Below are 27,517 nucleotides of genomic sequence, written 5' to 3'. Positions count from 1 at the left end.
CGGCTGGAGCTGACTCGGGGCAGCTTTGGCTTGGATCTCAGGAAAAGGTTTTTCCCCCAGAGGCTGCTGGGCCACTGAACAGGCTCCCAGGGAAGACTCACAGCTCCAGGGCTCTCTGAGCTCCATCAGCCTTTGGACAGCGCTGTCAGGCCCAGGCTGGGATTGTTGGGCTGTCCTGTGCAGGGCCAGCAGTTGCACTCCAGGATCCTGATGGCTCCCTCCCAACTCAGCCCATTCTGGGATCCCTTCTGGCATCCCCTGGCCCTGGCCATGGGACTGCAAATGGTTGCCATGGCAAGGGACTCTGGCCCCAGGCCTGAGCTGGGATGCTCAAGAGCCCTGTGGGCAGAGGCAGTCCCAGCCATGCCATGGGCACATCCCAGGGCACCTTGGGCTGCAAAGGCACCCATCTGTCACAGGCACTCACGGGGGCTCCACGGTGACACCCCAGGAGTGCCCAGGCTGCCAAAGAGCCGGGATGTCCCAGACACTCCCAGGGCTTCCTGTCATGGGCACAGTGGGAGCTTCAGGCAAAAGCTTCATTTCTGCATTGGAGAAACACCTGATGAGTCCTGAGGTGGAGAAATGACACCCAACAGCCACTGTGGACCCTCAGACCCCTCCAGGGTGTCTAGACTTTTAAAATTCTACCTAACAAAAAAAACTTAAAGTGGCTGGATCCAATCCTAGCCCCAGACTTTGTCAAAAGTTTATGTGTTAAAGATTGGACTGGTGGAATTGAACCAAAATGCATTTTGTCCTACAGGATAAGCAATGGAATACTAGATACATTTTATAAATATAGGTATGACTGATTCAGATCTGGATTTGATAGAAAGATTCATTTACACCACAGAGTCAATAAAAAAAGAGAGTAATTCACTCCACAGTATAGGAGCTATAACAATTATAAGGAAATACTGCTCTAGGAAGAAATTTTTAAGAAAACAGGGCCTTGCTGAAGTTGTTGGAGTGCATTGCAGGCAGAGCCTCCTGCTCCAGCAGGAACTGCCTTTCCTGTGCCAGGCCCAGGGCAGATCCCGCTGCAGGAAAAGCCCCAGGCCAGCCCCAAGACAGGGAAGGGCTCGGGCACAAGTGCAGAGTGCCGTGCTGGGAGCTGTGCCAGGGAGAGCCTGAGGCACCAAAGGCACCTTGGCAGCAGCAGCTGCTTCCAGGTCATGGCCAGAAGCCTCCCTTGGCAACCCGGCCTGGTGGCCACCACTGCAGAGCTGCTGCTTCAGGGCTCATTTCTGCCTGGCCTCTGCCCCAGCCCACAGAGTGTCACCTCAGCCCTGACTCTGGCACAGCTGCTGGGCCTGAGCCCTGCAGAGCCTAAAGGTCACCTGTGCCCCCTTGGCTCTGGCAGCCCCTGGGGCAGGGGGGAAAGGCCAGAGCAGGGGCTGCCTTTGGCTGCTGGATGTGGGCTCCAGCAGAGACAAGGAGGAGTCAGGGGAGTGGATGGAGGGCAGTGAGCAGCCCCTTGTCCCCGTGCAGTCCTGGAATGGTTTGGATGGGAAGAGCTCTGCAGTGCTCATCTCATCCATGGCAGCACAGGCGGGCCCTGAGCAATGAGGGCTGTTGGTGGGTGATTGTTGCTCTAGTGCCGAATTGAGGTGGACAAAGGCCTTGGAAGGCGAGGCAGGAGCAGGTGGGAAGGGGCCGGCGCTGCTGCTGCTCCTGCCCGGGAGCCCCGGCTGGGCCGGGCCGGCGCCCGCTGCGCTGCGGCTCCTGCTGCTGCCAGAGCCGGGCGGGACTCGGGGACAGGGAATGGACACGGGGGGACACCAAAGGCCTGCGGGGCTGCGGGGATGTTGGCGCTGGGGCCAGCGCCAGCACAGAGCTTCAGCCGCAATGAACCCAGAGGGAAAGGCTGGGGAAAGGCTCCATTGCAGCCTTTCTTTCCTCAGGGCTGGGAAGGGACCGAAATGAAAGGAGAACAAGCAGGGCCCGACCCCTCCTCCTTTGGGAGGAGCCCCATGCCTGGGGCTGTGAGGGAAAATGAGGGGCTGTGAGGGGCCATGAGGAGCTTTGAGTGGAAATGAAGAGACATGAAGGGCTGTGAGGAGCCATGAGGGGCCAGGAGAGGTTCTATGGGGCCATGAAGTGCTGTGAGGGGCCATGAGGAGCCTCAGCCCTGGCAGGAGGGGGGTCCCACCATGTCCCCAGGGCAGGGCAGCCCTGAGGGGCCGCCAGTGCAGACGTGGCAGCAGAGCGGGCTTGGGGCACCTCCGGGAGGGGATGAGACCCTTCCCCAGCTCCAAACCACACCAAACACACCATTAACAGGATTTTCCATCTTTAGAATCCACTGGCTACTCCGAGTTGACTGTACAGTTTAATCTTGGTTGGGAAAACCAAGGAAATTTTCCCAGTGAGTGATATCCAGCCATTGTTAATAATGTCTAAGATTTAAAAGTCTTACCAATGAAAAGTAATACTAATGAATAATAAGAACAAGAAGTAAACCCCCAAATTCCAACACCCCGTACCACACCAAAATGACAAACCTCATTTTCTTTACCATCACAGGGTTTGTGAAATCAAATCCTATTAATATTCTCCACCTCTGTCTTCCCCACCAGATAAATGAGGCTATTTGCAGTGTTTAATACATGTTATAATTGAGGGGTGGAGGGAAGAATGGGGAGACACTGCCAATTTCCATGTCAAACCCAGCAGGCCAACGCCAAAGTGGAGAGAATAAAATGGAATGGGGACAGGCTGGTCAGATGTTCCTCTAAAGGATCTGCTGAGCCCCAGCAGAGCCCTGGCAGAGCCCAGAGCAGCCCCAGCAGCCCCAGAGCCCGGCTGGAAGGAGGCACTTGGAGCAGGGAGTCGCAGCAGCTCCAGCCGTTCCCTGCAGTCTTGTCCCTGGGCCCCAGAGGGAAGAGGTTCCCACAGCCCCCAGCCAGGGACCCGCTCCCAAGGCTGTTGCCAGGGCAGCCAGGGCTGGCAGCAGCTGTGATGCTCGGTTTCCCCGGGCCAGGCTTTAGGTATGGGATTTCCCAATTTCCTGCTCCCGCTAAAACCGTGCCGCCCCTGGCTGCCCTCCAGCCTCCCACTGAAAGTACAAAAGGCAAAGACCCCAGGCTGGGATAAGAACAATTTACTGGCAACTGCAACAATATAAGCAACAAATAGGAACCAGAAAAATATAGATAGCAGAAGGGGTATGGCAAACTATATACAAGTAAAAATAAAACAACACCAGTTGTTTCTTCCCAGCCATGCATTTCCTTCTGCCTGGAAAGGACATCCTTCCCCATGAAGGCAAAAGAGAGTCCCTTTCTTGCCTTTAGCCATGACCTTAGGTGGGATCGAATACAATGACAGGGCCATGGACAGACCCTCACATTCTTCAATCCCACCAAATTTCATTGCCAAGGGCATGGAAAGGGGACAGATTTCCTCCCAGCATGGATCACAGTGAATGTGGGTCACCAGGGTTCTGCAAAATGTGAGTCCTCTGATGGGGGATGTGGTTGGAGACTCAAATCATGCTCTTCCCAGAGTCGGGGCGCTCTCAGGGCTTCCCTTATCGATGCCTTCATTGGTGTTGAGTCAAGTGAGAGCTCCTGGTGAAGCTTTTCCCACACTGGGGACACTTATAGGGCCTCTCCCCAGTGTGGATGCACCGGTGCCTGATGAGGGTGGAGTTTTGCTTGAAGCCCTTCCTGCAGTCGGGGCAGCGGAAGGGCCTCTCCTCTCTGTGAATCCGCTGGTGGCAGATCAGGTGGGACCTCCAGGTGAACCTCTTCCCACACTCCAAGCACTTGTGGGGCTTCTCCCCATCATGAAGCTGCTCATGGACCAGCTCAGAGCCCCGGCTGAAGCTCTGTCCACCTTCCTGGAACTGCAGGGATCTTTCCTCCTCAGAACATCCTGGGATGGTTTTGGAGCCCCTCCTCCTGAGGGATCTCTGGGGCTTTTCCTCACTGTTGGATTCCTGTTCTGTGGAGCTGCTCAAAACAGCCTCTTCCATAAGGTTCTGCTGTGGGGATTTGTTCTCCCTGGTCTCCATCCTCAGCTTCTTGTCTGGGGGAGGAAGCACAAGGAGAGGATGGGATTTGCCTCTGTGCCAGAGGGAAGGGGAAGGAGATCCCCCCAGTCCATCCCCAGCAGGACAGTGTTGGCAGCAGGGTTGTCCTGCAGCCGGGGGCCGTGCTGGGCTGGGAGATGGAGCAGGAGAGAAAAGGAAGAGGGCACTGACTTCCTCCTCACCTGCCTGGCTGTCCTGGGGCATCTTCCACTTCCTCGCAGCCTAAAGTAAAAAGTTAAACTTAAAATGCAGTTGCAAAAAAGAAAAACCACCGACAGAGTCAGAATACAACCTGACACCCAGTTAGTCAGGGTGTTGGTGGCTGCAGTCCTCCTGGAGTGACAGATGTGGTTTTCTTGAATCAATGACCTTGTAGAAGGGTGTAGTTTTCCTCTGAAGGTCCAGTGGTGGTGCAGATGGGTCTGGTGCTCCTCTGGGAATCCAGTGGAAAAAGGCTGCTTCTGCTGTCTTGAATCTGAGAATATATCCAGGTAGGAATGCTTGGCTCCTCCCTGTGGGTGTAGCTTCTCACAATGGGATGATTTACCTTTATCAGTCATGCAGTGAAAATCAATGGCCCATTAACAGAAGATAAGCCCCTGGAGGGAGGATGTGTTCTGGAAGAGATAACACTGCCCCACCTTGTTTTAACAGCTGGGCCATTAACAGAAGATAATCCCTGGAGTTATGAGAGATATGTCAGGGAAGAGATAAAGAACACTGCCCCACCTGGTTCTCACAGATGGCAATAGAATACATTGTTTTGGTTCCATCTTAGACTGCAACCTAAGAATGGGCTCCAGGCTCCTTGCCCAGGCTCTCTCCAGAACACGCCCAGGCCAATGCTCAGCACAGAAAAGCCCCGGGAGCAGCCCCATGCTGGCCCTGGGCAGGCTGGGGGCAAACAGCAGGGCTGGGGCTCTGCAAGGGCCCTGGGGGAGACGGGAAGGAGCAGCAGAGCAGGGGCTGATCCATCCCCACTGCGCTGGACACCCCAGGGCAGCGTCCCAGAGCGTCCTCATGCACCTGCCAACAACATCCCCCCTGGGCAGCCCTGGCCTCTCCCCCAGCTCACACAGGGGCCGCATCCTTGCAGGCACAGACACGGCAGCACTGCCTCAGGAGCCCCTGTTTGCACTGCCCAGAGCAGGCCTCAGCACCCCCATGCTGTTGGTGTCGGGAGATGAACCTGAGGGAGCACAAATGCCATCAGCCCCTGGGGCCAGCAAGGGCTGGGCCACAGCAGGGAAACCACTCAGCTTTGGCGTGGCCTCTCAAGTCACACAGAGAGTTTGTTCCCATCAGCTCTGAGTTTCCTGTGCCACTGCAGACGTTGTTGCTCAGAGCCAGGGCTGCCTGGCAGCCACCCTAAAACTGCCCTGAACATTTCCTTTGCTTTGCCTTGGCTTTATTTACACTCCTTGCTACAAATTTCTTCCTCTTGCCCACCCCTGTCCCTTCCCCTGCAAACAGCCCATCCCTGGTTGCCCTTTCCTCTCTGGCCCCACTCCCCATTGCAGTTCCTGAGTTGGCACCATGGGAACGTCCCTTGGGGAGCAGGATCATCCTCCAAGGGCTTCAGGAATTGTCTGCAGGCTCCTGCAGTGCCTGGGGCTGCTCCCTTGCCAGAGGCACCCCAGGCCAGGGGGGCACATCTGGGCTGCTGTGTCTGGCTGTGGGGCTCCTGTTGTGGGCCATGAGGAGGAGCTGCAGAGGCTCTGCAGGACTGACAGGATGGGCTTTGGGGCTGTCACGAGAAGCTGAGGGACCTGGGCTGCTGCACCTTCTGAAGAGGAGGCCCAGGCCTCATCCTGACACTGCTGCAAGGCTGCTTTCAGAGAATCACACAATCAGCAAGGCTGCAAATCACCTTGGACATCATCAAGTCCAACCTGTGCCCTGACACTGCCTTGTGTCCCCTGAGCCTCCTCTTGTCCAGGAGAAACAAGCCCAGCTCCCTCAGCTGCTCCTCACAGGACTTGTGTTCCAGAGCCCTCCCCAGCCTTGTTCCCTTCTCTGGACATGCTCCAGCCCCTCCATGTTGTTCCTGAATTGAGGGGCCCAGAACTGGAAACAGCACTCGAGGTGCTGCCTCAAGCAGTGCCCAGCACAGGGGAAGAATCTGTGCCCTGCTCCTGCTGGCCACACTGTTCCTGATCCATAGGAGTGCCAGGGCTTGGATGAGGGACATGGTGGGCAGGGCCTGGGGACAAAGTCTAATTTCTGTCAGCCATGAAGGGTGGCTTGGGTTTTCTAATAAAAATAAATAAAAAAAGTTTATTCTATTCTGTCTTTTGGAACCTGGTTGTGGAGGTGTTTTTTCTTTATCTGTTGTATCTCCAGGAGGGAGGGTGCAAGTGCCTTTCTGATAACAAGCCAGCTGTTAAAACCGGGTGGGGCATTGATTCTTATCTCTGTTCACCCTCCCATTACCTCCATGGGGATCTCTTCTGTTAATGGGCCATTACAGCTCAGCAATGCATTGACACATTACATCATCCCATTGTGAGATGCTCTACCCAGGGAGAAGGAGCCAAACCATTTCCACGTGGATAAAAAGGAGCCACAAGTGTCACCAGACATCCAGTGTTCTCATGGAACTCCCCGAGGAAGACCAGACCCATCTCTGGACCCTTTTTTTCTACAGGACCATCTCTATTTCCAACAGGACCACTCCAGGAGGGCTGACTTTTGGACTGTTCCCAACACCCTGACCAACACGGGGTCAGGTTGTGCGTCTGACTTTGTCAGGGTTTTCTAGGATTTCTTGTTTGTTTGTTTGCTAATTCTTTTGTACTACAACATTTGTATTTTTAATATCCCTAGTAAAGAACTGCTATACCTAGTCCCAAAATCTTTGCCTGACCACCTTTTAATTGCAAATTTATAATGATTTAGAAAAAGGGGGCAGGGGGAGTTACAGTCTCCATTGCAAGGGAGACTCCAATCCTCCCTGGCAGATACCTGTCTATCTAAACCAACACAAAGGGTCTTGATTTTCAGATCTATTCAGAGTATATTGGAAGGTGCTGGATGTCAATTGGACATTGCTGGTATCAATCTAGAAATAAGGAAAAAAAACAAGGACAAAACAGTTCTCTCTGCATTGTTTTCAATATGGTGTATTCACTTTGAATACACTCTGTCTAATTGACCACAGAAGAAAACTTTAATGATTCCCAGAGGCTTTTCTTCTTTGAGTGTTTTGAACAAATGGTTATGGGCCTTTGTCACTGAACTCCTGAACTGAAGAGCTCAAAAAAGAAGAGGCCTCTGGAGCAGTAAAATTCATCAGCAACCACCAAGGGGCTAAGGATCCATCCTCATCAGAGCAGGAATGAAGAGAAATGGGCACAGCTTTGTGCCTGCCCCAGCTCTGGGATGGGCCCTGGGCCTGGAGCAGGAGCAGCTCTGGAGGGCCCCGAGGCCGGGGCTGTTGTGCTGGCCTGGGCAGATGGGATGGCAGCAGGGGCTGCAGAGCTCTCAGGAGCTCAGGGACAGGGCAGCAGGGCACACGGGGAGCCTCCTTTTCCCTTGGGCCAGCACCTTGCCCGTGCCTGGGGCTGAGTCCTGTCTGAGCTGCAGCTGCTGCTGTGCCTTCCCGAGGGGCTGAGGCCGTGGGGCCCCTGCCCAGAGCCCCCTGCCCTGAGCAGAGCTGTGGGGCCAGAGCCGGCTGGGCTGTGCTGGGGAGAGGCCCTTGGTGCTGCACAGAGCTCAGGGCAGCTGGCAGAGCTGGCAGGGAGCTGGGCTGGGCTCAGAGAGCCTGGCACAGAAACCATCCGTGTCCATCTCAGCCTGGGGGAGCGTGCAGGGGCAGGACTCAGCCCAGGCCTGGCGGGGCAGGGCCAGCGCCTGGGGAAGGCATTGAAAACAGGCAAGTGGCCCAGAGAGGAGGCTGCTCTGTGCCCTTGGTGGCACGGGCAGAGCAGGGAGGGGGCCCAGGACATTTGTCCCCAATGGCAGCCTCTGTCCCCAGGCGCTGGCAGCCCTGGCTGCTGGGCCCAGGTTTGGGGGCACTTTGGCTGTGGCCCAGCTCTATCCTCCTGCGGGGCTCAGGGCTGTTCCCGGCCATGGCCAGCCCTGCCCGGCCTCTCTGCTGGCCCAGAGCCCGGCAGAGCCCAGGGCAGGGCTGTCTGTGCAGCCCCACAGGGGCCACGGGCTGTGCAGGAGCTGGCAGAGGCTGCCCAGCAGGGAGGCCGTGGGGCACAGAGCCCCAAGGCTGCCGTGGGCACCACGGCACAGGGGCCGTTCCCACCCGCAGGGCTCCTGTCCTGCCCTGGGCCTGCACAGGGGCTGTGGCACCATGGCTGGGCCAGTGCGGCACAAAGGGGCCACGCAGCCGCTGCTGGGGGCTGACAGCAAGGCCAGGCACACACAAGGAATTGCTGGGCACTGCCTGCGCTGCCCAGGGCTGACTGTGCCAAAGGCACGGCTCAGCTGCCCTTGGGGGCTGCAGGAAAACTCCAGAGCCCAAAGAGCCTCCATGGCTGTGCTGGAGACCAAGGCTGGAGGAGGGAAAGGCAGGGCTGCTGCGGGATGGGGAGGGGATTGAATTCCAGCACACACCTCACTTCTCTGATCATCCCGGCACGGTGCTGCTCCCTGTTTCAGCCTGGAGCAGAGCAGATGTTGATGGGACAGGAGCCCTCTGGGGCTGTCAGGGACCTGCAGCTTGCAAGGTGCTCTGCTCTCCCTCAGCTCCTCTCTGAGAGATGCCAACCCCAGCTGGGCACCTCAGGGCACAAGTGGCACTGCCTGTTGATGGGCACTCACCTGATCTCTGCCTGGAAAGGGGCACAGGTTTTAATCCCTGTTCATTTCATAATATACAAGCACATTTTAATTAGCTGGGTCATTTGAGTACTTTTAAGAAGCACCAAAGTTTTCCCACATGGAACAAGAATTCCCTGGAAATATACAGATGGCAGGAGAAGAAATACTCATCTTGCCTTCTATTTGTTTCACCAAGATTCTGTTTATTATTTCCGCCCCCCCCCCCCGCCCCTTCCTTTAGGTGTTTCCAGCTCTCCTGTTTAAATGGCCATGTCTAAGGACATCTCTTCACTAGACCAGCTGGATCTATGTCCTTGCAGCCGCTCCCAGATTTCCACTTCCAGATGCTCTGTGGTCCTTCAACTGCCTCTCAATTGCCTGGTCTCATGCTTTGAGCTATAGAGAGTTCCCCAATTTTTCTTTAGTTCAAATAAATATCACATTAGTCAACATCTTAATTGTATCTATATCTATTACAGAATTACGTCTTCTTATATCTTTGTCTAAAACTGTTCCTGTATGGAAATCCCCTGGGGATGGTGGACATGTCAGATGCTGCTGGGACATCACAGAGAGCTGAGGGAAGAGCTCTGATGGTTATTAAACTGTATCATGTTCACTTCTGTTTGCTGGCAAGAAACCTTTCTGTGCCTCTGAGTCCCAGCAGTCCCTGGGCCCCAAAGGACACAAATCTGATGAGTTGTGGTTCCCATTCTGGTGACTCTTGGACCTTGGCCCTGCACAGGAGAGCTCTTCATCCACTTTCTCTCTTTTCCTCCCTCTGGACACAGAGGGAGTTTGTGACTTCAGCGTGTGACTGGTGTGTGCAAAGAGCAAATCTGGGCAGAATTGGGCAGGGAGGGTTTGGGGGGACCTTGGGACCTGTGCTGGGCACAGAAAGTGTTTTCCATTAGTCTGAGACTGTCTGCTGTGGAAAGTGGATTTAATATCCAGCAGAGGAATGACTTTTGCATTTGATGGAGCTGTGCCTTCCCTTGGGTTTGTTGGCTGACAATAAATGAACATCCCTCTGTTTCTTCTTCTCCAAGGAAAGCAGCTGGGATTTGGAGCCAAGGAGCTGAAAGCTGGCAGGCCCAGCCTGGGCTGGAGGGAGCTCAGATTTGCACAAGGCTGCTCTGAGTCCCAGGGCTGGGATGGGGGAAATGGTGGGATGGGGGTAGGGACAGAGTCTGATTGACTGTCAGACATAAAGGGTCTTGATTTTCATATCTATTCAAACTGAACATTAGAAGGTACTTGGATTCTGTGTCGATTGGAGATTGCATATACCAATGTATTAACAAGGAAAAAAACTTAAACAAGACTTTAAAAATATTTTCTGTCTTTCTAAAATACAATATATTTACTCTGAATACATCTATTGAAAAAACTAGAATAGATTTGAAAACTTAAATTATTTCCAGAGGCTTGGCCTGTTAAGGTCTTCTGAATGTTGATGAGCCCTGGGGCACTGAATTCCTGAACTGAAGAGCTGAAGGCTGAACAAGCCTCTGGAGAAGTCAAATCCTCCAGCAGCCCCCAAGTGTCTGAGGATGTCACAGCCCCCACTGAGGCCATCCCTGCCCACAGACCGTGGGGGAATGGGCACACAAGGAGAGCGTCCCTGGGGCTGGGCAGGCAGAACTCAGAGGCACCAGCAGGTCCAGGTGGGAAATGGAGTGTGCAATGTGGCTGTGACAGCCCTGCCTGGGCTGTGCCAAGCAGGACAGACAAGCCCTGACCCCCATCTCCCAGAAAACTCTCTGGATTAGACATTTAATAGGAATTACAACTGTTTGTGTACTCTGAGTTAGAAACACTGGAGAAATACCAACAAGAGATTCTCAGGAGCTTAATAAAACCAAATGACCTTTACTGGCAACTTTAGAAAATCAGAGAAACTTTGGCAAAAGGTTTAATATGACTTTCAATCAACAAAAACCACTTCTCAAAGCATTTACTTGGCCCATTCTACTTCACAAACTCTAAGCCTGTTCAATTTCAAGTTACTCAAAATTAGCAAGAGCAGGGAATTAGAAGATGAAGGCAGATGAAGATACAGAGAAGCACACACAGAGCTACCAACTCCTGGATTCCAGTGATGCTCAGATAGAAATTCCAAGAGGATGTGGGGTCAACCTGTAGATGTGTGCTGGCCTTGTGGTCAGCCTTAAATACCCCTTGCTCTCCCTGGGCCCTTCCCCCAGGTGGGACTTGGGGCCATCTGGTCACTCAGGAGCTGGGCTGGGGGCTGCAGAGGTGGCAGTGGAGCATTGCTTGGGTGTGCCAGGGACTGGCAGACACTGCTGGGCTGGGATAGAGGCTCTGGGGGGATTGGGGTTCCAGGGCAGGCAAGGCTGGACCTGCCCCTTCCTGCCCCACACACCAAATGTTTCCAGCCAACAATCTCCTCTGATCTCTCACAAGAGGCAATGTTGGAGGTGGGATCCCAGTTGTGGCCATGGGCACCTGGACAAGGAGGACAGTTCTTTCCCATAGGAAGGAAAGCACAGAGTCTTCCCCAGGGTTTTGGGGACAGATGGGAGGTGACCCTTGTGAAACCATTGCCAGCCAGACTTGTCCTGGCAATACTCCTATGGGAACAATTCCTGAATACAAGGAAATTTGGTGGTAAAATCTGAATTCTGGGTGCATTTTACAGCACTACCATGGGCTGGCACAGGAGGGGGAGAATTCCCCCTCAAGAGAGGCTCATATTGCAGTTTTTGCATTCAGGCAGCTCCACATCCCTCAGCTTTGGTATGGAAAAAAAAAAAACATACAACACAGAAGTACAGTAAATCATTTCACAAAGCACTGACTAAGTAAACTCTAACCTATCCAAGTTCTCCAGATGTTGAGAAGAGGAAGTCAGGAGAAGAGAGAGAGGGAGAGAGAGATCCACAGTCCCCCTCGGATCCAGCACCATCTCAGCTGCTGGGAGCTCTGGGGCCGCGGGACGTGTCAGTGTCACACCCGTGTCACAGCCTCACCTGCTCTGGCCCCTCTCACAGGTGGGGTTTTTGGGGTGCCAGGGGCTTGGCAGCCACTTTGGGGCTGGAGCAGAGGCTGCAGTGGCTGAGGCTGGGGCAGTGACCGTCCCACCTACACAGAACTTGCCCTGGCCCCAAACACACCCTGGAGATGTCTGGGGCCATTCATCATTTCTCTGCTCTCCAGCACCGAGGCAATGGACTCTGGCTGCAGCTCTGAGCTGGTGCCCAAGGCAGCCACCCCTGGCAATGGGGCTGCAGGGAGCTGCTCTCAGGAAACGCCCCAAGAGCTGGGGAGTGCCCAAAACTGCCTCAGAAACATGGGATACCCCAAAATCTCTTCTGGAATGTGAATCAATATGTATGTGAATCAATGTGAATCAGTCAATCAATAACAGATTCCCTCTCTTTTCATCATCCCCAGCCTTTGGCTGTCTCATTCCAGACCCCACCCCACATCCCCAGTCCTACTCCTATCCCATACAACCCCTGCTGGACATCAAGACCCCCTTCCCAAGCAATACTTCCCCCATTTCCCACCTCCCAAACCCCCTCCCACCCATTCTGCCTCACCCCATGCCCACTCACCCCTCTCTTATTTGCATCCCACTTTGCCCAATTCTCTCCCAACCCCATCCCACCCTAAGAGGCTGGAATCAAGTAATTTTGGGGTGGGATTGAGTAGTTTTCAGTGATATCGAGTGGTTGTGAGGTGACAAATAAAACCCCCTTGTCCCTTTGAGCACCAAGAAATGGAGAAAATTACACCAAATACCCCCCACACTCCCAAATGCTCCAAAGTATCTCTCTGAATCCCAGATCCCCTTGAAATGCTAGAAAAAGTGAGGCTATTGATGCCCTTGATGAGTTTATTGATTTTTATCCAAAATTGTCTATTTTAATAGGATGGAGATAAATCAAAAGAATCTTAGGTACAACCAAATAAAAAGACCACCAGTGTCTTCCCAAAGGAGATTACAGTGAATGTGGGTCACCAAGGTTCTTCCCAATGTGAGTCATCCAATGGGGCATGGAGCTGGAGCAGAGCACGAAGCTCTTCCCACAGTTGGGGCAATCACAGGGCTCCCCTTACTGATGGTTCTGTTGGTGTCGGGTCAAGTTAAACCTGCCTGAGAAGCTCTTCCCACACTGGGGACACTCGTGGGGCCTCTCCCCAGTGTGGATGCGCCGGTGGGTGACGAGGGTGGAATTTCACTTGAAGCCCTTCCTGCAGTCAGGGCAGCGGAAGGGCCTCTCCTCTCTGTGAATGCGCTGGTGCAGGAGGAGATTGGAGCTGCTCTGAAACCTCTTCCTACACTCGGGACACTCATAGGGCCTCTCCCCAGTGTGGATCCTCTGATGTCTGATCAGGTGAGACCTCCTGCTGAAGCTCTTCCCACACTCCAAGCACTTGTGGGGCTTCTCCCCATCATGAAGCTGCTCATGGACCAGCTCAGAGCCCCGGCTGAAGCTCTCTCCGCCTTCCCGGTTTAGGGTGGGTCTTTCCTCCTCAGAGCATCCTGGGATGGCTTTGAAAACCCTCCTCCTGCAGGATCTCTGGGGCTTTTCCTCCCTCTTGGATTCCTGTGCTGTGGAGCCACTCACAACGGCCTCTTCCATGAGGTTCTGCTGTGGGGATTTGTCCTCCCTGGTCTCCACCCTCAGCTTCTTGTCTGAGGGAGGAAGGACAAGGAGAGGATGGGATTTGCCTCCGTGCCAGAGGGAAGGGGAAGGAGATCCTCCCGTCCATCCCCAGCAGGACGGTGGTGGCAGCAGGTTCGTCCTGCAGCCGGGGGCCGTGCTGGGCTGGGAGATGGAGCAGGAGAGAGGGGGAAAGGGGCACTGACTTCCTCCTCACCTGCCTGGCTGTCCCGGGGCATCTTCCACTTCCTCGCAGCCTAAAGTAAAAAACTAAAAATTAATCTAAAAATGCAGTAGTAAAAAAAACCCCAAAACAACGGACAGAGTCAGAATACAACCTGACTCCCAGTTAGTCAGGGTGTTTGTGGCTGCAGTCCTCCTGCAGTGACAGATGTGGTTTTCTTGAATCAATGATCTTGTAGAAGGGTGTAGTTTTCCTCTGAAGGTCCAGTGGTGGTACAGATGGGTCTGGTGCTCCTCTGGGAATCCAGTGAAACAGGCTGCCTTTTGTGTGGTGAATGTCAGATTATATCCAGGTAGGAATGCTTGGCTCCTCCCTGTGGGTGGAGCATCTCACAATGGGATGATTTACTTTTATCAGTCATGCAGTGAGCATCAATGGCCCATTAACAGAAGATAAGCCCCTGGAGGGAGGATGGGTTGTGGAAGAGATAAAGAGCACTGCCCCACCTGGTTCTCACAGATGCCAATAGAATACATTGTTTTGGTTCCATCTTGGATTGCAACCCAAGACTCCTGGTCAAATGCATATTCATGAAGAGTATACGCGTTTAAACATTCCTTTCTGTACATATTTTCTAGGAATTCTTTAGCTTAGTTGGACCCCTGACCTCATCCTCCTAAAATATGTGCCATAATGTAGATGTAATTTATTTCCTTTTGAGGCCACCTGGTCTGTGGTTTGGCAGTTATTTATGGCCAAAGGGTTGGTGGTGGATTCCTCCTGGCTCTTTCTGTGTTATTTGCCTGGGGTTTTTTTCAGTAGTATCTTATCATCCAGACATTTTAGCCAACGTTTTTCTCTGAATCAACATTAGCCATTTTACTATTGTCTCGTCAGTTACAGAAATACAGGCATCAGTCATTATTTCCCAACCATAGTCACTTCTGCAAAGGTAATTAGCACATTTTAATTTTTTCATATTAATATAGTCTATTAAATAGTATATTTATATTGTTGTTTATATTTGCATTTATATTTATGTTTATGAATATCGTCTTTATACTATATATTTATAGTTTTATAATATACTCTATTTCAATATTTTGCAATACCATAAACTAAAATACTTTTATCACACTGAAATATGCAATCTCCACAGGGATTAGGGTATTAACTGCTAAAGACTGACAAATTAGACTATATCAAAAGCAGTTTAAAAGAGATTACAAACTGCACTGTGTCAAAATCATTTGCAAAAGCCAAGATATAAGTGTGAAAGCCAAGAACTACACAGTTATTTCTAACAGGTCTCCTGGCCTAACAGAACACCAGGACTGTGCTAAATGAGCAGATTGAAGGAATTACAAGGATGCATGCTAGGAGCACTGAGGACACATGAAAGGCTGTCGTCGTTTGAAAGACAGGGATCTGCTGGGGAGGGGCAGGGCCTCCCTAGAAATGGAGAATTCAAACCCCCTCCCTCCAAATGATTATAATTTAGAAAAGGAAAGGGGCTTTCAGGCAGGGGGATGAGGTTAAGAAGCACAGTTCTTTACTAGTATATATAACAAGGCAAACAAACAACAACAACTGCAGCATTAATAGCAAACACAACCAGGAACATTGGGAGGCATTGTTTCACAAAGGCCGGGGCAGTCCAATCTCTTGGGACCCTGAGAGCACCAAGCTGGAAGAGTGGAAAAAATCCCGGGCTGGTGGATGGGATCAGAAGCTGTGCAGTGGCAGCTGGAATGGCAGGGATGTCCCAGCAGGGCAGGGCAGTGTGGGGTCACAGAGCAGCAAAAAGCCTCAAGGCAGCGCTGAAGAAACGGCGGCAGCGGGATGGGGCTGGCCCAGCAGGGCAGGGGGAGACGAGCTCAGAATTCCTGGGCACATGAGCAGGGGTTGGCAGATTTCACAGGACTGCACTTTGGTGGTGGCAGCAAACTCCTCCCACAGCAAGCAGCAGCCTGCCTGTCCTCTCCCCGACACCGAGAGCAAGAGAGGGAAGCTGTCCCCAGCCCTGTCCTTTTTCCTGCCCCAAAACTCACGTTATCTCCCCCTCCTGACTTTTGGCCACCTCTGTATTTTGGTCAAGCACCCATAATCACTCCGTACTTAGTCTCCTAGCAATTTATGGAGAAAAAAATCAGTAAATAAAAAAGGATCAAACTGAACCTCCAACACTCTCCTGCTCCAACTCCTACTTCAGGGAACTTGGGCTCTGTTTTGGTTTGAATAGACAGGGATCTGCCAAGAAAGACTGAACTCTCCCTTGGAATGTAAGCCTCCTCTCCTCCTTTTCAAATTATTGTAAATTTGCAATTAAAAGGCTGTTAGGCAAAGATTTTGGGGATAGGTATAGCAGTTCTTTACTAGGGATATTAAAAATACAAATGTTGTAGTACAAAAGAATAAGCAAACAAACAAACAAGGAAGGAATCTCAGAAAACAAGCAAACAAAACCAAAACAAAACAACTTAAAACTTGAGAGAGTCAGAAATACAACGTGACACCCTGTTAGTCAGGGTGTTGGAAACAGTCCAAAGTCAGCCCTCCTAGGGTGGCAGAGGTGTCCTGTTGGAAGCAGAGATGGTCCTGTGGAGCCAGGGGTCCTGAAGTGAGTCCAGACTTCCTTTGGGAGTCTCATGGGAACACCGGAGTGCCTGATGCCACTTGTGGCTCTTTTTTATCTCGGTAGAAATTGTTTGCCTTCTGCTCTGTGGTAGAGCATCTCACAATAGAGTGATGAAATGTGTCATGCCATTGCTGAGCTTTAATGGTGCGTTAACAGAAGATATTCCCACGGGGATAGTGAAAGACTGAGCAGAGATAAGAGATAATACCCCACCCGGTTTTTAACAGCTGGCTTGTTATCAGAGAAGGCAGTTACCTCCTCCCTTCTGGAGTTACAACAGATAAAATAAAACCTCCTCAACTGAGCTTTTGGCCATCTCTTTGTTTTTGGTCAAGTACTTTTTTTGTATCCAACACTTAGTCTCCACGGTAAGTTATGGGGAAAAAATTCTTTAAAGTAAAAAAGGAGCAAACCTAAACCCCAACAAGCAGCCAGCCTGGCTCAGGGCACCAGCCTTCAATTCCTCACTTTGGAGTTCTGCAGTGGTTTTGACTTGCCTGATTGTCCTTGGGAGATATTCTTCTCTTTAATGCCTCATTGCCATGGCTATCTGTGCATGCACTGAAGAGAAATGAACTCAGTTTCTGGGGAAATGAGCAGCTGCAAGTTGAGGGTGTGAATTTTTGATGGTTGCTAACTGGGTCTTCCAGGGCCTTGGGGCTGCCCATGGATTTCCCAGCAAAGGCTGCAAAGACACTGGAACAGACTTGTCTCTGGATTTCTCAGTCCCTGGGGATTGGTTTTCAAAACCTGTGGATGGATTGCTGAAAGTCTCTAGATGCTTGTTGAACTCCAGGAGTTTTACCAGAGTAGACTTTCTTGGTTGATTTTCCAACCAATACTCTAAATTTTGAATTTGAGCCATTCAAGAGCATAAAATTGAATTAAGTTGGCTTTTATTTCTTCCCATGTCAGTAAAGTTTTTAACCTTTGAGAACTTTGTCAGTCTTCTGCAGGGACATATGCTTGTCTCTGATGATTTTGCGGTTTTCTTCTTCAATGCCAGTTTCATTACATGAATTTATCAGTATTTTATCAATGCTAAATGTCTGAAACGTGTATTTCAGATAAATTTTTCACAGCCCATAATCAGCATCAAAGATTTTCCAGATTATTTGAAGGGGATACATCTCTGATCCAGGTTTCAAATACCACAGTCACTTAGAGCTTGATCTCTCAAAGTCCTCATCAGCATTTTTTAAACAGTATTCTTTTCCATCTTCTTTCATGTAAGAAAGGTCTTATTCCTGCCATCACGCTGTCCCACAATTAAAACCCCACAGCTCTGTTTAGTACCTGTAGGTAGTTGAATTGCACTGTTTCCTTTGAAAGCAGGTACGTGCTTGGGCTGCAGCCCTTGAAAGAATTCCTGATTGCAACATAGTTTTGTGTGTCACAGGAGGTTAGTGCTGCTAGGAGGCTCTGTGCTGATCCTTTGGAAGAACATAAATAATATTGAAGGATAAATCCAATGAAAAGCTCAGACAACAGAGTCATTGATAGTTTTACAGGTCTTAATTTTGTCAGTTTTCCCTTCCTTTAATTTTTTTAATGTATTTTAAAGTGAAACTCTGTCTTTCAGCCAAAATTTATTTGGCAGTTTAGTGGGCCATTCATTCAACCCAAATCTGCTACCAGTTCTTTGACTCCATAATGACTCAGAAAATTTACAGTCATTTCTTTTGAACTTTTTCTTACCTCTTATCTTATCTTTTTCTTATCAATGGTAGTGCTGACAAAATTTAAAGGCCCATGCTTTGGACAAAAAAAAACCTTTTTATAGATCGCCAGATTATTTTCATAGTGGGAAAGAGGTATTAGCTGGAAATAGATTCTGTTAGGGAAAGGAAGATTTTCTATTTTGAGGTGACGTGTTGAAAGAGATTCATGGGAAGATTTGACCCATTTATCACCATCTGATTTTAGGGGGAAGATGTGCAGGCTCTGAAGAGCAGCATTTGATGGCCTCAAGTTGGGCAACTCCAAACCCAAGGTGTCTGTTTGGGAAAAGGTTGATTTCTGTAGAGCAGGTACTAAAGTTGGGGCCAGAGCTGGGAAGTGTGGCTCCCAGCCCAGAGCCATCATCTCCATAAAACCACTCCTCCAAAGTCCTGGCATATTTTGGGATAGCCTGCAGCTCAACAGTGGAAACCAAACCCTTGAATAAAGAACAAAAAGGGAAATGAAACAAATGTCAAAAGAAAGTAATTTGCATGTCTTGGGAGCAGAGAAATCATTTCAGTGAGCCATCTCTGACAGAGAGTTTTGGAAAACCAACACAGAATATTAAATTCCCTGCAGGGAAAAAGCCAACTCCATGCTCAGGCCATGATATTTATCAAAAGCAAGTCTGTAATTGAAGAAACCCCTTTGAGATCCTTCCAAAACCTTCTTGGGACCCCCCAAACTCCTCTAGGCCCCCCTTGGGACACCCCCAGACCCATTAAGGAATTTACTGGGGGGCCCAGACCCTTTTGGGGACACTTGGGAACCACCAAGACTCCCCTGGGATCCTCCCAGACCCATTTGGGACACCCTTGACACCCCAGACCCATTGGGGGCACCTGGGACTCCCCCACACCCATTAGGGGAGCCCTTTGGACCCCCCCTCAAACTCCTCAGAGACATCCTGGGGACACCCCCAGACCCATTTGGGACTCCTCAGAGACCCAAGACTCATTTGGGACTCCCCAGAGACCCCAGACCCATTTGGGGACTCCCAAAAACTCTCTGGAACTCCTTGAGAACCCATCCCAGACCCATGTGGGGACACCTGGGACACACTTGGGAGCCCCCAGACCCATTTGGGGACCCCCAGAGACCCCAGACCCATTTGGGGATGCTCCAGGACCCCCCTGGGACACTCCCAGACCCTTTTGAGAACCTTCAGAACCCCCCAAAATCCCCCTGGGCCACCCCAGGCCCAGTTCTGCCCCTCCCTCTCTATTTCACCCCAGTTCCAGACCCCCCCTGGGTGACTTAGGTGATATTTGGGGCTTATTTTGGTGATATTTTGGAGTAAATTTGAGGAATATTTTGAGGTAATTTTGGCAATATTTTGGGGCTATTTTGAGCTCATTTTAGTCTAATTCTGAGGTAATTTTGCTGAGATTTTGGGGATAATTTGGGGTAATTATGGGGATTTTGGGGGTAATTAGGGGTTAATCTTGGTGTAATTTTTGGGGTATTTTTGAGTAATTTTGGTGGATGTTTTGTGATAAATTTTGGGTAAGTTTGGCTTTTTGAGAGGACAAAAATATCCCTTATTTTAGGGATATTTTGTGGTACTTTTTGGTAATTTTGTGGATATTTTGGGGTAATTTGGAGACAGGTGAGAGAAACTTCCCCAGGAATGTTCCCAAAAAATTCCCAAAGTTTTGCAGGGAGGGTGCCTAAAATCTCCCCGAAATATTCCAGAATATTGGTTCCATCTTGGATTGCAACCTAAGAATGGGCTCCAGGCTCCTTGCCCAGGCTCTCTCCAGAACACGCCCAGGCCAATGCTCAGCACAGAAAAGCCCCGGGAGCAGCCCCACGCTGGCCCTGGGCAGGCTGGGGGCAAACAGCAGGGCTGGGGCTCTGCAAGGGCCCTGGGGGAGACGGGAAGGAGCAGCAGAGCAGGGGCTGATCCATCCCCACTGCGCTGGACACCCCAGGGCAGCGTCCCAGAGCGTCCTCATGCACCTGCCAACAACATCCCCCCTGGGCAGCCCTGGCCTCTCCCCCAGCTCACACAGGGGCCGCATCCTTGCAGGCACAGACACGGCAGCACTGCCTCAGGAGCCCCTGTTTGCACTGCCCAGAGCAGGCCTCAGCACCCCCATGCTGTTGGTGTCGGGAGATGAACCTGAGGGAGCACAAATGCCATCAGCCCCTGGGGCCAGCAAGGGCTGGGCCACAGCAGGGAAACCACTCAGCTTTGGCGTGGCCTCTCAAGTCACACAGAGAGTTTGTTCCCATCAGCTCTGAGTTTCCTGTGCCACTGCAGACGTTGTTGCTCAGAGCCAGGGCTGCCTGGCAGCCACCCTAAAACTGCCCTGAACATTTCCTTTGCTTTGCCTTGGCTTTATTTACACTCCTTGCTACAAATTTCTTCCTCTTGCCCACCCCTGTCCCTTCCCCTGCAAACAGCCCATCCCTGGTTGCCCTTTCCTCTCTGGCCCCACTCCCCATTGCAGTTCCTGAGTTGGCACCATGGGAACGTCCCTTGGGGAGCAGGATCATCCTCCAAGGGCTTCAGGAATTGTCTGCAGGCTCCTGCAGTGCCTGGGGCTGCTCCCTTGCCAGAGGCACCCCAGGCCAGGGGGGCACATCTGGGCTGCTGTGTCTGGCTGTGGGGCTCCTGTTGTGGGCCATGAGGAGGAGCTGCAGAGGCTCTGCAGGACTGACAGGATGGGCTTTGGGGCTGTCAGGAGAAGCTGAGGGACCTGGGCTGCTGCACCTTCTGAAGAGGAGGCCCAGGCCTCATCCTGACACTGCTGCAAGGCTGCTTTCAGAGAATCACACAATCAGCAAGGCTGCAAATCACCTTGGACATCATCAAGTCCAACCTGTGCCCTGACACTGCCTTGTCTCCCCTGAGCCTCCTCTTGTCCAGGAGAAACAAGCCCAGCTCCCTCAGCTGCTCCTCACAGGACTTGTGTTCCAGAGCCCTCCCCAGCCTTGTTCCCTTCTCTGGACACGCTCCAGCCCCTCCATGTTGTTCCTAAATTGGGGGCCCAGAACTGGAAACAGCACTCGAGGTGCTGCCTCAAGCAGTGCCCAGCACAGGGGAAGAATCTGTGCCCTGCTCCTGCTGGCCACACTGTTCCTGATCCATAGGAGTGCCAGGGCTTGGATGAGGGACATGGTGGGCAGGGCCTGGGGACAAAGTCTAATTTCTGTCGGCCATGAAGGGTGGCTTGGGTTTTCTAACAAAAACAAACAAACAAGTTTATTCTATTCCATCTTTTGGAACCTGGTTGTGGAGGTGTTTTTTCTTTCTCTGTTTTATCTCCAGGAGGGAGGGTGCAAGTGCCTTTCTGATAACAAGCCAGCTGTTAAAACTGGGTGGGGCATTGATTCTTATCTCTGTTCACCCTCCCATTACCTCCATGGGGATCTCTTCTGTTATTGGGCCATTACAGCTCAGCAATGACAATTAAAAAATATTTAGGGGATATTTTTCAGATATTTTGGTAACAATGTAGGGATATTTGGGAATAGTTTGGGAATGGTCTTAGGGGTATTTTGGGGACATTTTGAGAAGATTCTGGAAATATTTCAGGAAGATTTCAGAGACATTTTAGAAACATTCTTTGAATATTTTACAGGGAATTAGGAATATTTGGGGGATATTTTGATGAAGTTGTTGGCATATTTTAGGGACATTTTGGGAATGTTTTGGGAGCATCACAGAAATATTTTGGTAACATTTTGGAGATATTCCAGGGATGTTTTGGGGATGTTTTAAGAGGATTTTGGAAATATTTTAGGAATATTTCAGGGACATTTTAGAAGCAGTCCTAGCACATTATTGGGAATTTTTGGGGAACATTTCCTGCACATTTTAGAAACACTCCATGAACACTTGTGGGAACTTTTTCAGACCATTTCAAGGGATTTTAGAAACACTCCATCCACATATTTGGGAATATTTTTTGGGAAAGTTTCAGGGGATTTTAGAAACATGCCATGTACATTTATTGGAATATTCTGGGGACATCTTGGGGGATTAGAGAAACATTTCCTCACACATTTTCTGGATTTTTTTGGGAATATTTCAGGGACATTTTAGGCACTCTCCGCAGATTTTTGGGAATTCTTTGGGAACATTTCCAGGGAATTTTCTCTCACCTGCCTCCAAATTACCCCAAAATATCCACAAAATTACCGCAAAATATCCCTAAAAATATGTACTCTCAAAAAGCCAAAATTACCCCAAATTCCCTCAAAACTTCCTCCAAAATTACCCCAAACTACACCAGATTTAGCCCAAAATATCTTTAAAATATCCCCAAAATTACCCCAAATTATCCCCAAAATCGCAGCAAAATTACCTCAGAATTAAACCAAAATTAGCTCAAAACAGACCCAAAATATTACAAAAATTACCCCAAAATATTCCTCAAAATTACTCTAAAATCTCTCCAAAATAACCCCCAAATATCCCTTAAGTTACCCAGAGGGGTCTGGGAGGGGGGGGGAGGAAGAAAGGGGGAGGGGCAGAAATAGGTCTGGGGTGGCCCAGGAGGATTTTGGGGGGATCTGAACGTTCCCAACTGGGTCTGGGGGTGTCCCAGGGGGGCCCTGGAGCATCCCCAAATGGGTCTGGAGGCTCTGGGGATCCCCAAATGGGTCTGGGGGTGTCCCAAGGGGGTCTCTGAGGAGTTTGGGGGGAGTCAAAAAAGGGCTCCCCAAATGGGTGTGGGGGAGTCTTAGGTGCCCCCAATGGGTCTGGGGTGTCAGGGGTGTCCCAAATGGGTCTGCAGGGATCCCAGGAGAACCCTGGGGGTCCCAAAGTGTCCCTATAAGGGTTTGGGGCCCCCCGGAGGTTCCTTAATAAGTTTGGGGGTGTCCCAAGGGGGGCCTAGAGGAGTTTGGGGGGGTCCTAAGAGGGTTTTGGGATGATCCCAGGAGGTCTCAAGGCTCCCCAAATGGGTCTGTGGGTTCCCAAGTGTCCCCAAAAGAGTCTGGGGTCTCCCAAAGGGATTTCAGGGGGTCCCAGCTGTGTCCCAGGTGTCCCCAAAAGGCTCTGGGGTCTCCCCGCCCTTCACCTTGGGTCACCTGGGCAGGGCTTGGGCAGGATCTTTCAATCACTTGCTACACTTGGGACTTGGCCCCTGCTTGACAAAAAGGCTGATGGAGCTCACAGGCTCCTTCCGGAGAGCAGCTGGCCCTGCAGGATTCCTCTGTGCAGGAGAGTTCCTGCAGTCACAGACTTGCTTTCGATAAATATCATGGCCTGAGCATGGAGTTGGCTTTTTCCCTGCAGTGAATTTAATATTCTGTGTTTGTTTTCCAAAACTCTCTGTCAGAGATGGCTCACTGAAATGATTTCTCTGCTCCCAAGACATGCAAATTACTTTCTTTTGACATTTTTTACCCTTTGCCCTCTCTGTTTGTTATTCAAGGCTTTGGTTTTCACTGTTGAGCTGCAGGCTATCCCAAAATATGCCAGGACTTTGGAGGAGTGGTTTTATGGAGATGATGGCTCTGGGCTGGGAGCCACACTTCCCAGCTCTGGCCCCAACTTTAGTACCTGCTCTACAGAAATCAGCGTTTTCCCAAACAGACACCTTGGGTTTGGAGTTCCCCAACTTGAGGCCATCAAGTGCTGCTCTTCAGAGCCTGCACATCTTCCCCCTAAAACCAGATGGAGATAAATGGGTCAAATCTTCCCAAGAATCTCTTTCAACACGTCACCTCAAAATAGAAAATCTTACTATCCCTAAGAGAATCTATTTCCAACTAATACCTCTTTCCCACAATAAAAATATTCTGATGATCTATAAAAAGGGTTATTTTCCAAAGCATAGGCCTTTAAATTTTGTCAGCACTATTACTGATAAGAAAAAGATAAGAGATAAGTTCAAAAGGAATGACTGCAAATTTCCTGAGTCATCATGGAGTCAAATGAACTGGTAGCAGATTTGGGGTGAATGAATGGCCCACTAAACTTTCAAATAATTTTTTGTTAAAAAAGAGACTTTCATTTTAAAATACAATTATTTTAAAAAAAATTAAAGGAAGGAATGAATGATAAAATTAAGATCTGTATAACTATCAATGACTGTTTTCTGAGCTTTCCATTTGATTTATCCTTGAAGTTTATTTTTCCAAAGGATGAGCACAGAGACTCCCAGCAGCACTAACCTCCTGTGACACACAAAACTATGTTGCAATCAGGAATTCTTTCAAGGGCTGCAGCCCAAGCACGTACCTGCTTTCAAAGGAAACAGTGTAATTCAACTACCTACAGGTACTAAACAGAGCTGTGGGGTTTTAATTGTGGGACACCGTGATGGCAGGAATAAGACCTTTCTTACATGAAAGGAGATGGAAAAGAATACTGTTTAAAAAATGCTGATGAGTACTTGGAGAGATCAAGCTCTAAGTGACTGTGGTATTTGACACCTTGATCAGAGCTATATCCCCTTCAGATAATCTGGAAAATCTTTGATGCTGATTATGGGCTGTGAAAAATTTATCTGAAATACACGTTTCAGACATTTAGCATTGATAAAATACTGATAAATTCATGTAATGAAACTGGCATTGAAGAAGAAAACTGCAAAATCATCAGAGACAAGCATATGCCCCTGCAGAAAAGTGACAAAGTTCTCAAAGGCGAAAAACTTTACTGACATGGGAAGAAATAAAAAACAACTTAATTCAATTTTACACTCTTGAATGGTTCAAATTCAAAATTTAGAGTATAGGTTGGAAAATCCACCAAGAAAGTCTGCTCTGGTAAAACTCCTGGAGTTCAACAAGCACCTAGAGACTTTCAGCAATCCATCCACAGGTTTTGAAAACCAATGCACAGGGACTGAGAAATCCAAAGACAAGTCTGTTCCAGTGTCTTTGCAGCCTTTGCTGGGAAATCCATGGCCAGTCCCAAGGCCCTGCAAGACACGGTGGTCAACCATCAAAAATTCACACCCTCAACTTGCAGCTGCTCATTTCCCCAGAAACTGAGTTCATTTCTCTTCAGTGCATGCACAGATAGTCACAGATAGTCAATATCTCCCAAGGACAATAAGGCAAGTCAAAGCCACTGCGGAATTCCAAAGTGAGGAATTGCAGGCTGGTGCCCTGAGCCAGGCTGGCTGCTTGTTGGGGGTTATGTTTGCTCCTTTTTACTTTAAAGAATTTTTTCCTCATATGTTACCAAGGAGACTAAGTGTTGGATACTTAAAGAGTGCTTGACCAAAAACAAAAAGATGGCCAAAAGCTCAGTTGGGGAGGGTTTATCTTATCTGTTGTAACTCCAGAAGGGAGGGGGTAACTGCCTTCTCTGATAAGAAGCCAGCTGTTAAAAACCGGGTGGGGTATTATCTCTTATCTCTGCTCAGTCTTTCACTATCCCCGTGGGAATATCTTCTGTTAACACACCATTAAAGCTCAGCAATGGCATGACACATTTCATCACCCTATTGTGAGATGCTCTACCACAGAGCAGAAGGCAAACCATTTCTACCGAGATAAAAAAGAGCCACAGGTGTCATCAGGCACTCCGGTGTTCCCATGAGACTCCCAAAGGAAGTCTGGACCCACTTCAGGACTTCTGGCTCCACAGGACCATCTCTGCTTCCAACAGGACCAGCTCTGCCAGTCCAGGAGGGCTGACTTTGGACTGTTTCCAACACCCTGACTAACAGGGTGTCACGTTGTATTTCTGACTGTCAAGTTTTAGTTTAGTTTTTTGTTTGTTTGTTCATTTTTATTTTGTTTTAGTTTGTTTTCTGAGAGTCTTGTTTGTTTGTTTGCTTATTCTTTTGTACTACAACATTTGTATTTTTAATATCCCTAGTAAAGAACTGCTATACCTATCCCCAAAATCTTTGCCTAACAGCCTTTTAATTGCAAATTTGCAATAATTTGAAAAAGGGGAGAGGGGGCTTACATTCCAAGGGAGAGTCCAGTCTTCCTTGGCAGATCCCTGTCTATTCAAACCAAAACAGAGCCCAAGTTCCCTGAAGTAGGAGTTGGAGCAGTAGAGTATTGGAGGTTCGGTTTGATCCTTTATGATTTACTGATTTTTTTTCTCCATAAATTGCTGGGAGACTAAGTACTGAGTGATTCTGGGTGCTTGACCAAAATATAGAGGTGGCCAAAAGTCAGGAGGGGGAGATAACATGAGTTTTGAGGCAGGAAAAAGGACAGGGCTGGGGGCAGCTTCTCTCTCTTGCTCTCGGTGTCGGGGAGAGGACAGGCAGGCTGCTGCTTGCTGTGGGAGGAGTTTGCTGCCACCAACAAAGTGCAGTCCCGTGAAATCTGCCAACCCCTGCTCATGTGCCCAGGAATTCTGAGCTCGTCTCCCCCTGCCCTGCTGGGCCAGCCCCATCCCGCTGCCGCCGTTTCTTCGGCGCTGCCTTGAGGCTTTTTGCTGCTCTGTGACCCCACACTGCCCTGCCCTGCTGGGACATCCCTGCCATTCCAGCTGCCACTGCACAGCTTCTGATCCCATCCACCAGCCCGGGATTTTTTCCACTCTTCCAGCTTGGTGCTCTCAGGGTCCCGAGAGGTTAGACTGCCCCAGGCTTTATGAAACAATGCCTCCCAAGGTTCCTGGTTGTGTTTGCTATTAATGCTGTAGTTGTTGTTGTTTGTTTGCCTTGTTATATATACTAGTAAAAAACTGTTCTTCTTAACCTCATCCCTCTGCCTGAAAGCCCCTTTCCTTTTCTAAATTATAATCATTTGGAGGGAGGGGGTTTGAATTCTCCATTTCTAGGGAGACCCTGCCCCTCCCCAGCAGATCCCTGTCTTTCAAACGACGACAGCCTTTCATGTTTCCTCAGTACTCCTAGCATGCATCCTTGTAATTCCTTCAATCTGCTCATTTAGCCCAGTCCTGGTGTTCTGTTAGACCAGGAGACCTGTTGGAAATTACTGTCTAGTTCTTGGCTTTCACACTTATATCTTGGCTTTTGCAAATTATTTTGACACAGTGCAGTTTGTAATCTCTTTTAAACTGCTTTTGATAGAGTCTAATTTATCACCCTTTAGCAGTTAATACCCTAATCCCTGTGGAGATTGCATATTTCAGTGTGATAAATGTATTATAGTTTATGGTATTGCAAAATATTGAAATAGAGCTATAAAAAAATAAATATATTATATAAAGACAATAATCATAAACATAAACATAAACTACAAAAATAAACAACAATATAAATATGCATTTAATCGACTATATTATTATTAAAAAATTAAAATGTGCTAATTACCTTTGCAGAAGTGACTATGGCTGTGAAACAATGACTGATGCCTGTATTTTTGTAACTGACTGACAGTTGTGAAATGGCTGATGTTGATTCAGAGAAAAACATTGGCTAAAATGTCTGAATGATAAGATACCACTGAAAAAAACCCCAGGCAAATAACACAGAAAGAGCCAGGAGGAATCCACCACCAACCCTTTGGTCATCAATAACTGCCAAACCACAGACCAGGGGGACACAAGAGGAAAGAAACCACAAAAGTCTCAAAATCACATCTGAATTATGGCACATCCTTTAGGAAGATGAGGTCAGGGGTTGAAC

This window comes from Zosterops lateralis (genome assembly GCF_965231275.1).
Source record: "Zosterops lateralis genome assembly, contig: HAP1_HAP1_SCAFFOLD_51, whole genome shotgun sequence".
In the NCBI taxonomy this organism is placed as follows: Eukaryota; Metazoa; Chordata; class Aves; order Passeriformes; family Zosteropidae; genus Zosterops; species Zosterops lateralis.
The sequence above is the reverse complement of the archived record's forward strand: the minus strand, read 5'-3'. Positions refer to the sequence as shown.